Source organism: Cynocephalus volans, chromosome 12 (assembly GCF_027409185.1).
Source record: "Cynocephalus volans isolate mCynVol1 chromosome 12, mCynVol1.pri, whole genome shotgun sequence".
NCBI classification, from domain to species: domain Eukaryota; kingdom Metazoa; phylum Chordata; class Mammalia; order Dermoptera; family Cynocephalidae; genus Cynocephalus; species Cynocephalus volans.
In genome coordinates this window covers 91,814,975-91,825,052 of record NC_084471.1, presented here as the reverse complement: position 1 = coordinate 91,825,052, position 10,078 = coordinate 91,814,975, and the positions used below count along the sequence as shown (strand labels likewise).

The window sequence follows — 10,078 nt, the reverse complement described above, 5'->3', positions numbered from 1 at the left end:
CAGAGTGGTCCTCCCTTTCTCTCATCATGGCTTTTCCCACCTTCATGCACTCCATAAGTCTCTCCTCCTCTTCCCCTGAGCTCTAGCAGCTCCAGCTTGGCTGTTGTTGCTTTTTATCTTGTAAATTGGTTGATTTGTGGGAGAGAGTGACTCTGGGGACTGTCTACTCTGCCATCTTGACCGGAATTCAGAATCATCTATTTTTAAATGAACTTTTTTTGAACATCAATCAACATTTATAATTAACATCAATCTTTAGTGAGTGATTGAATGTATGGGATGAAGAAGAAGGAGGGGGTGTTGATGATAACTCCCAGGTTTCTAGCTTGGTGGTACTAGTAACTGTGAGGCAGAATATAAAAGGAGGTATAGCTGTAGGGGGAAAGGTATGCTCAATTTTGACATGATAAGTTTGAGGTACCTGTGGGTCACATCCAGGTGGATATGTCCAGTGGGCATTGGGACATGAGTCTGAGGCTCAAGTAAGAGGCTAGAGTGACATGTTTGGAGGTTTAAGAGAGGGTTGTGGCATCCAGGGGTAGAAAGGCAGAGACACTGGCTCTGGAGGTAGAAAGACTTACTTAATTCATCTGTTGCTTTGGGGCTCTGTACATATAACCTGGTCATTCCATCAGGTCTGTATTTTTTTGGGCCACTGAGACATGGTTGCCTATTTTCTTTAATATCTCCTTAGAACAATTGCAAAACTAAATATTCCCAATCCTGTGATAATTTCTACTTACACCAAGAACTAACTGTATATGGCCCTAACTACCTCTTCATATATAGTACTGATCAATACATGTTTTTATTACTTATATTTACCTGGCTCTCTGTATGTAAAATTAGCTCTTTTTTTCTTGCAGGAACTTCTTTTTTGCTTCTCAAGTTTAACTTTTTATAATTTTCTAAGACTACTGCAAGATTAATTTAAGCATAAGTGGGCAGCACTTAATAAGTCTTTATTCAGAAAGGCTGAATCCTTTAATTATCATCACTTATTGCTTATTGTAGAATTTGTAAACATTTATTTCTCATCTTACGGAAGACCATGACATGACACCCAGCTGAGATCCCACAGAGTGAGTTAGGGCTGCAATAACCTAGCGTCACTAATCCCTGATTCCAGGTGGTGATGGGAGTTGAGTTACACATTTTGCTTTGTTTGGACAATATGTGCAAAAGAGTCACTAAAATTAATAACAAACTAGCCTTTGCTACAGTTGAGTATCTTGACAATTTTCTGTATAGAGGAATCATAAGGCAGGAAGGATTTGAGACTAGGGTAAAATCCAATTGCCTTTGAATGGAAATAGAATGTTCTTTTTTTTTTTTTCATTTTCCGGTTTTGTTTGTTTGTTTGGGTGGCTGGCTGGTAAAGGGATCCAAACCCTTGACCTTAGTGTTATTAAAAGCACACTCTAAACAACTGTATCCTTTTTAAGAGGACTTCAGTTCTGGGTTTTCTCTGGAATAATCACCTTTGTTAGTCATGGATTGTGCCCAGGAACTGCAACATTTATTATTTAAGATTCAGGCAAGAGAGGGAGATAATATTCTCCAAATTTGGTTCTATAAGGGCAGATATGTTTTCTGTCCTGGAGTTCCACAATTATATTGGGTAATGGATTTCCATTCTGATAAAAATACTTGACCCTTTACACCTAGGTACACCTGTGTTATACATTCAAGTAATGACACTTTGTTTTCATTCCGTAAGAATGGGTGCTTCTCCAGGAGAGGATATTTACAGAGTGACAGCTTCAATGTAATTTCAAAACACTGAGCCCAGACGTAGTTGTAATCTTGCATTCCACCTTGAAATGGATGCCAAGAGCATCCATTTGTAATTTCATTAAGAAAGTTTATTTTAGTTTTACACTGATCTCCTTTGCTCATGTTGGGATTTCTGGAAGCATAGGTATGTGAGAGATATTGAAAAGCATCACCATCAGGGGTTAAGCTCCAGGAAGTAATGTCCCAATTGCTGGAACAACATTATCAAGCAGATAACCGGTCACCAGGGCACCACCATGGTTTGCAGAGAGGACAAGTGTCTTCGTTTTTAGCCACTTCATGACAGTCAGTTTCAGGCTGCCTTGATATATTATTAAATTCAAAATTATCAGGGAAATTTCTATTCAGGTCATACAAGTTTTAATTTGCCCTTCCGTTAGTGTAAAAACATTCAGCCTTTTTTGATGGCTTTGAATCCATCTGGGTTCATTGAAGGAGTGATGTGTATCTGGGTACTATTGTTTAGATGTGTGATTTCAGGGTCTTCCCCTTCACTGGTTAAGAGCTGTGCAATCAGCAGTTCCCACACAGCAGTCTCATTTCCATGTAAATTTGCCAAATATTTGAATTCCCAAATCCCAATTCTGTGTTCCTTGGAAACTGCCCCAAAACAAGAACCCATAGGTTTCTACCTTGAATGATATCAATGGCACAAAGTCTGAGAATAAAAACCAACCAACAGACCTGGAGAATACATGCCATCCTTTTGGAACAACAAAAGGTTAAAGGGTTTTAACCACCCTCTTTAACTAACACTGGTCATCTGTGGACTATCTCAGAGTAAATGCACAAAGGACAAACTATTTACTTTTCACAATTTGATTGTCTAGGTAAGGGTAATTTAAATAAGATTTTTTTCTATCAAGGTTGGGAAAACTACATTTATTCCCCAAAGTTCTTGCTAATAACAGGTGTGCTAAAGAGTTCTGCAGAGCTCAGTCTCTTTCTTTTCACCACAAAGTAAACAAAATTTGGATTCCAGATACTTTAATTGTGAAGTGGGTGCCTCACTAGGTTTGCTTGGAGAATCAGGAAAAGTTTTACAATTTATAAGAATGTACTAAGATCTACAAGACAAGAAAGCAGACACTAAGTGTTACAAAGTACTATAGGAGTTCAGGAGAAAGTAGAAGGAAAGGCTTAAAAATGTTTTGTTCTTAGATAAAAATTCTCAGATTATGCATTGCTGTGAAAAAGAATAAGTCAAAAGAGATTGGCAAATATTGATTCAGTCAAGTTCCCATTTAGCAATTACAGAAACATTCATCGTACAGCACTTACACACACAAAGCACTTAGTAAAGCACACAGGCACTGTTTTGACTAAAAACCAAAATACTCACTGAAGTTCATGATTCTTAGCCAGGACAGATCTTCGCTGCCTGTCTGCTTGCTTATTTATCTATTTATCTTTCTACCTGTTCATATTACACAGCACTCCCAGCCAGAAATGAACCTTGTCAAAATAGGGCTTTTGTAAAGAGTTCTATTTATTTGATCTGTCCTTTAGGCACCCAGTATTGTTTTGGTAACTTTTATTTTCATATAACTTCAAACATAGAGAAAAGTTGCAAGAACTATATGGAATTTCCATGCATCCTTTACCCAGAGTCACCAACTGTTTGCATTTTGCTTTATTTCCTTTCTCATGCTCTTCCTTTCTCAATGGGGGGCGGGGCACTCTTTTTTCTGAACCACTTGAATAAATTGGAGATACTGTAGTCCTTTATCACTAAATATTTCTGTATGTATTTTCTAAAAGCAGGGCAGAATACCCAGCATGCAATCATCAAAATCTGAGAATTTAACATTTGATTCAATATTAATATCTAATCTACTATCTGTATTCAACTTGTGTCAATTGTCCGAATAACGTCCTTTCATGGCCCACAGTCTAATCCAGTACCACACATTGTATATTTAGTTGTCATACTCTTCAGTTTCTTTTAATCCAGTTCATTTTCTCAATATCCTTTTTTTTTAGAAGTGGGGGGAATATTTCTTGACTTTGTTTTTGTTAAGAATATGAGTCAGATGTTTTGTAAAAAAATCCCTAAATATGAATTTGTCTGCTGTTCTTCATGATTGGGCTCCGGTTACACATTTTTGGCGGGAATACCATGGAAGTGATATTACACTTTCCTCGGGTACTTGAAACACATCATGTTAGTTTGCCCCAACATTGATGATGTGAATTTTGATCCCATGGTTAAAGAATATCTTTCAGTACATCTTTCAGTTAATCTTTCAGTTTGTATGAAGATTCTTAGAAATCATATAAATACTATTTCTTACACTTTAATCCACTAGTTTTGCATCCGTTGATGACTTCCTAATGCCATTGTTATGGTATACTGATTCGTTGGCAGTATACTATAAGAAAGTGCTTCTCTTTCTGTCTTAATACTTGTTTATTCATTTATTTCAGTATGAACTCATAGATTTTGATTTTATTCAATAGGTTATAATCTATTACCTTTATTTTTTATACTCTTGTTTAAATTTTCCAGTAGAAGCCCCTTCAAGTTGGTTTCCATGTCCTATGTCCCTATTCAAATAGGAGCCTCTTCAAATGGATTCCTGTATCCTTTTGGTATGTCCTTATTGTTTGAACACTTCCATACTTTCTGGCTCTGGAAGATGTCTCAGGATCATTTTTTACTTTCCCTGGCACAGCTGTCAAATTAACCCTTTCTCCAAGAAATCCTGGTTCCTTTTAGTGGAGAATAACATTTAGAAAATAAGATAGAGAAAAATATAGAGATAGGTATATACATATGTACACCCAGGAAGTAAATGTGTGTACCATAAATATAGGTAGACAATATAGATATAGGTAAATGTATAGATATTAAACACGAGTTTGCACTGAGACATCCAATTCTAATCCAAAACCATAGAGTACTTTCTAGTCCTCCCTCTTTCCATACCTGTAACTCTCACCTCCATCCATGAGAATTGTTTCTCAAATATATTTATTTATTTGCTCAATCCCTGAATATATAGAAAATAGTTTTAAGAACTGTTAACTCATATCACTTTGAAAAACAAGCCAACTAACAATAAATCAATATCTGTTTACAGCTGTGCTGTGAAATTAACATACAGTGAAATGCACAAATCATAAGTATACAGTTCAGTAAGTTTGTACAATTGAATACAACTATGTACGATATCCCTATGAAGATATATAATATTTCCATGCCAGAAAGGTTCTTCATGAGCACCACGAATTTGAATGCTAACGTCATTTGGAGTCTCCCTGATGTAAGTTTTTAAATAGTATAAAGGAGTGCTTAAGGACTTTTTAAAAACAAAAAATAAATTAATTGAGAATGTCTGAACACACTAAGGAATAAACACACAAATTAACTGAGAATGAATACACTGTGGAATATACACACAATTAATTACAAACAATAATTATTATAATTGTAATAGGATTATGATATTAATTATCCAAAGGAGAGAAAATTAATAAGGAATAGATAAAACCTTCATCTGTATAACTAATGAAATGCCTTTTCTCTGGTCCCATATGGATTTTATTTCTTGCAGATAATGTTAAACTTTTTCCTCTGTGACCCATCCTGATCTGCACTAAAATAGTCTATTTTTTACTGCTTGAAAAAAATGTTTTCCTTTCTATAATCAACTTCAGATAATTTTTGATCTTGGGTTTTTATATCAAGAAGTTTTATTTTTGACTCTTAAACTCAAAACACCATGATATTGTTGCATGTATCTGTCAATAAATTCATGCCTTTTCCTAGTTCACTAATTTAAAGTAAAACTAAACTTCTAAAAGAGCCTGCCACCTTTTTAATTATGAGCCAGGGATGGCAAATATTTTTATTTTTTATTGTCTTGTGATTTCTCCAAGTCTATCTATCTTTAGCACTCTGTCCTCTGGCTGGTTGCTTCTATGTTCTCTACTATAGTGTAGCAATGAAAAAGTCTTTTTCTACATTTTTGTTGTTGCTGCTATTTTGTTTATTTTTGGTTGTGTTTTCCTATTTGCTTTTTGCTAGAAGTTTAGCTTATAGAATGGGTTCAAACAAAAAATTCTCCTGCCATTTAGTGGAAACATGAAGTCTTTTATAATTCCCCCATCCCTATTAAACACCCTTCCTGAAGACAGCAATTGACAATTTAACTCTTTCTCAATCAGTGAGATGGGCCACATGCAATTGTACAAATCTTCATATGTTCATGTATAGATTCCTTGTGGGCTATATTAAAAAGAGAAAAGTTGATTGAATATCTGATGAAATTTTGAGGTAAAAGGAAGTTGAAAGAGTATGTATATTCACAATGTCATTGCCTGGTCCTACATCCTGAAGTGTTTCTCCTATGTTTTCTTCTAGGAGTTTCATAGTTTTGGGTCTTATATTTAAGTCTTTAATCCATTTTGAGTTGAATGTGGAATATGGCGAGAGGTATGGGTCTAGTTACATTCTTCTATATATGGGTATCCAGTTTTCCCAGCACCATTTACTGAAGAGGCTGTCCTTTGCCTAGTATATGTTCTTGGTATCTTGTGGGAGATCTGTAAGTAACCTGGGTTGATTTCTAGGTTCTCTGTTCTTTTCCATTGATCCATGTGTCTGTTTTCATGCCAGTACCATGCTGTTTTGGTTACTATAGTTTTGTAGTATAGTTTGAAGTCAGGTAGCATAATCCCTCTGGTTTTATTTATTTATGTTTTTTGCTTTGGAGTGCTTTGGCTATTCAGAGTCTTTTGTTGTTCCATATGAATTTTAGGATCATTTTTTCTATTTCTGTGAAGAATGTCATTGGTATTTTGATGGAGATTGCATTGAATCACAATTCCTGGTATAAGGCTGAGTGCCAAATGTGTACTGCATACATATTTAATGCTAGGTAGTACAGTAATGTATATTTAAGAGGTCTCTACCAAATCAAATATAACTAAATGAATGGTTGGCTTCACTTTACTGTAGCCTGTCTTCAGACTGCAAGAATAAGTGGGAATTCAGATATCTCATTCCCAGGCCCAATGCTCACTGAAAATTGTATCAAGACACATGACACTTTTGTCCTTTTATTTTTATTTTCAATTCAACTCAACTAGTTTTGTGAGGGTAGTTAATTACTATAAAAAAAAATTAAATTTCTACTTCATTCCATCCTCCAAATGAAATTCCAAAAATGCTCTTGAAGAAAAGTTTTGTGACTATTTATAGTTATAATGGAAGAAATGGCCTTCCGAAACATAAAACTAGAGGTAGCATACTTATATCAAAAAGTTAAAATTTGGAGCAACAACAACCAAGAAAAAAATCAGGGCTATAAGAAAATAAGAATCAGGGGAAAACTAAATCGTATACAATAGAATTTAATGGCCTTATATAAATAGTACTTATGTATTAATAAGAGAGATTGCCAATGGACACATGGATAAAAAAACAGAAACAGATTCACAAAAGAATAAATAGCAAACCAATTAACATATTTTAGAATGCTAAATTTCAAAGAGTTTCTTGAAAAAATTGCCTGAAATCCCTCTTTATTTCTTCACCTTATTCCTCAATCAGTGTGACTTCCAGTCAAACCATTGTGCTAAACATTCTTCATCAGGATGTCTAATGAACTCAGTGTTGGTAAATGCAACACCCACTTTTTCCTCTTTCTCTTTTCACCTCTTAGCAACATCGGACACTGAGGAACATTCCCTTTTTAAAAATTATTCTCTTCCCTGGGCTTCTGGGACACCACATTCTGTGTCATGCATCACCTTCACCCTCACTGCACTTTGAGCCATTTACCAACCAAAGGAATCAAAGCAAAAGACATATTTGTCACTTCAATTTAATACCAATTCGATTTAGCCATTTATTAGTAGTAGTCATACTCCCTTCCCTCGGTTTCCTTCTTCTCTACCTCCCTTTTTTCTTTCTTTCTTTCTTTTTTTTTGGTCTCCCTTGGGTGCTGCTCTTCTACCCACTCTATAAATGCTGGCGATTTTCAAGGCACTCTTTTCATTACTCTTCCCTTCTCTACCTTTTCCCTGTAGAGTTTTACCCACTCCTGTTGCCTCCGTTACCATCTATAAAGAACAAAACACCACACACTTATACAATTGCTCTCTAAACATCTCAACTTGGATATCTTACTAACACTTTAAGTACAAAACTGTCCAAATCAGAAAGTTTGGAGTCATCCTACATTTTATTTTCTTCCTCACTTGCAGTGAGTTGCTCAGTCCTGCTGATTCTACTTCAGAAATATCTGCTGAATCCATCGACTTATCCCTGCTCTGTAATGAACATCTATTGTTTTGAATTTCTACTACCCTTTCCACTTCCTTCTGTTGACCAGCATGCTGGACATTACTTTTTCTTCACTTAAACAGAATGGGTTTGAATGAAAACTGTAATATTCTTACAAGATCATTCTTCCCCTGACCATAGTTGATTAGTTCAGAGATTTCCATCTGAGCCAAATGGGCTAATCATTGTACCCTCAAAAGCTTGGACACAGTTAATTGTTGTATAGGTGGTCACTCAACCCAAACGCAGCCAATCAAACACCACTACTGAAATTTTTCAAAACTCATTCAAAATATGAATCTAAGGCAGGAAGCTAGATAGAGACAAGAGTGGGAGAAGGACAAGCTGGTTATTTGCAAATGGGACAAACTGGTTCCTTGAGCAGGCATGCACAGGTGCAGAAGCAGAGACGAAGACAATTCCAGACCCCCCGACCTTGGCCCCATTTGGTTAGACCAATGAGTTCCCACCAGCGAGGGTGCCAATCTCTTTAACCAATATGACAGAGATTACATTCAGAGCTCAACCAAATGACCAAATGGCATGAATCCAGCTAAGAGGACTTAAAACCCCAGGAATGTAACTGTCAGGGCTCTTGAGCACTCTCCTCTCTTGCTTGAGCCCGCTTCTTTTTCTCTGGAGTGTACCCTTCCCTCTTCCTTTGCTAAATAAATCTGCCTTTACTTTTCATCTCTGGCGTGTCTCATCCAAGTCTTTGTTCGAGACACCAAGGACCCGGATCTAGCCAGCAGGACCTGGAATTTTCCCATGACAAGTCTATGTTTCATTCCAACTATATGGCATTGTGTAAAAAGCAAAACGAGCTATACCGTGAAAAGATGAGTGGTTGCGAGGGGTTAGTGGAGAGGGCCAGATGAAAAGGTGGAGCCCAGAGGATTCTCAGGGCAGTGAAACTACTCTAAATGACAGTGCAATGGTGGATACATGTCATTATGCATTTATCCAAACCCGTAGACTGAACAAGAGCAAACGCTTTTGTAAACTATGGACTTTGGGCAATAATGATATGTCAATATAGGTTCATCAATTGTAATGAATGTACCACTCTGGTGGGTGATATTGGTAATGTGGAAGGCTATACAACTGTGAGAGCAGTGGATATAGGGAAAATCTCTGTACCTCCAGTCAATTTTGATATGAACCTAAAACTTTTATAAAAAAATAAAGCCTATTGAAATAAAAGGGAGGGGAATGTCCCTTTCCAGGTGGTGAAGCAGTAATATCTGCATTACAAGAGCCACCTGTGGCATTGTTTTTAGCCAGGTAAAGGAAACCAATCTGAGATAATTAGTTGAAAAGTAAAGAGAAGCATTAAAAAAAAAAAGTGAGTAAGCAAAGAGAATGGGAGGGGAGGAAAGAGGGAAAGATGAAGAGACTATCAAGAACATTGGAGTCCCTGGTTTCTATTGTCCCTAAAGCCCAGGTGAAAGCTGTACTTTTCATCTTTCGGTTACCAACTGTTGAGAAAATATAGGAAAACGGTCAGATCCCCTCAGATATTCGGAATCTTGGCAAGCATTTGATGTAAATAGGCACGTGTGCCCAGGTGTTCCTTGGTTAGCGTCTAAAGTAATTGCGCATGTGCGCCCAGGTGTCCTGGGTTATGGACTTAAGTATAAAGGATGAGTGGCTCTGATCCACGACGCCCCCTGTCCCTGGTGGGCCATGGGGAGGTCACTACTACTGCTGGAGGCTGTTGCTGCCAGTGTCCCGGGACACTCTGAGAGGACGCCGCTGCCGCTGCTGAGGACTGAGCTCCCGTCATCTGCCAACAGCTCCTGGGATCTTTCCCAATTACTTAGCATGAACCTGCGTGTGAGGGGTCTGAGAATGCAGCCTGGCATGTGAAGGGTCTGGGGACCCAGTCTGTACAATGGGTTTGAAGGGTCTGAGCCCTAGTTCTGACAATATAAATGAAAATTTAGTATAATTAAAATAATGAAACATTTTGGCTTTAGTTATGATTTG

General features: G+C 37.0%; 1 pseudogene; it reads right to left on the bottom strand.

Moving 5' to 3' along the window:
* Window positions 1–1,005: 1,005 nt before the first annotated feature.
* On the bottom strand, window positions 1,006–9,875 carry LOC134391756 (carboxypeptidase M-like; annotated as a pseudogene).
* Between the last annotated feature and the right edge of the window lie 203 nt (window positions 9,876–10,078).